The sequence below is a fragment of the Alligator sinensis genome, unplaced genomic scaffold, assembly GCF_000455745.1.
Source record: "Alligator sinensis unplaced genomic scaffold, ASM45574v1 scaffold1096_1, whole genome shotgun sequence".
Taxonomy (NCBI): Eukaryota; Metazoa; Chordata; order Crocodylia; family Alligatoridae; genus Alligator; species Alligator sinensis.
This window is the reverse complement of record NW_005842984.1, coordinates 173,549-173,839: the sequence shown is the minus strand read 5'-3', so window position 1 is coordinate 173,839 and position 291 is coordinate 173,549.

The window sequence follows — 291 nt, the reverse complement described above, 5'->3', positions numbered from 1 at the left end:
CTGCAGGGCCATTGCTTCCCCCCCATCAGGGAAAAAACTTCTCTCCCTACAGGGCCACAGCCCTCCAACAAGGGCCACAGCTCCCCCCACCACACAGAGCTATAACCCGCCCCCCCAACAGAGCCCACATTCCCCTGCCCTGCAGGACCCAGAGCTTACCTGCAGCAGCTGTTGGGGTGCTTGGGCCCTCTGGACATGGCACAGGGCAGCGCAGCCCTGGTTGCCTGGCACCCGATGCTGCCTCTGTGACATTATTGACTCCAGGATGAAAATGAGCTGCCAACGCCAGGC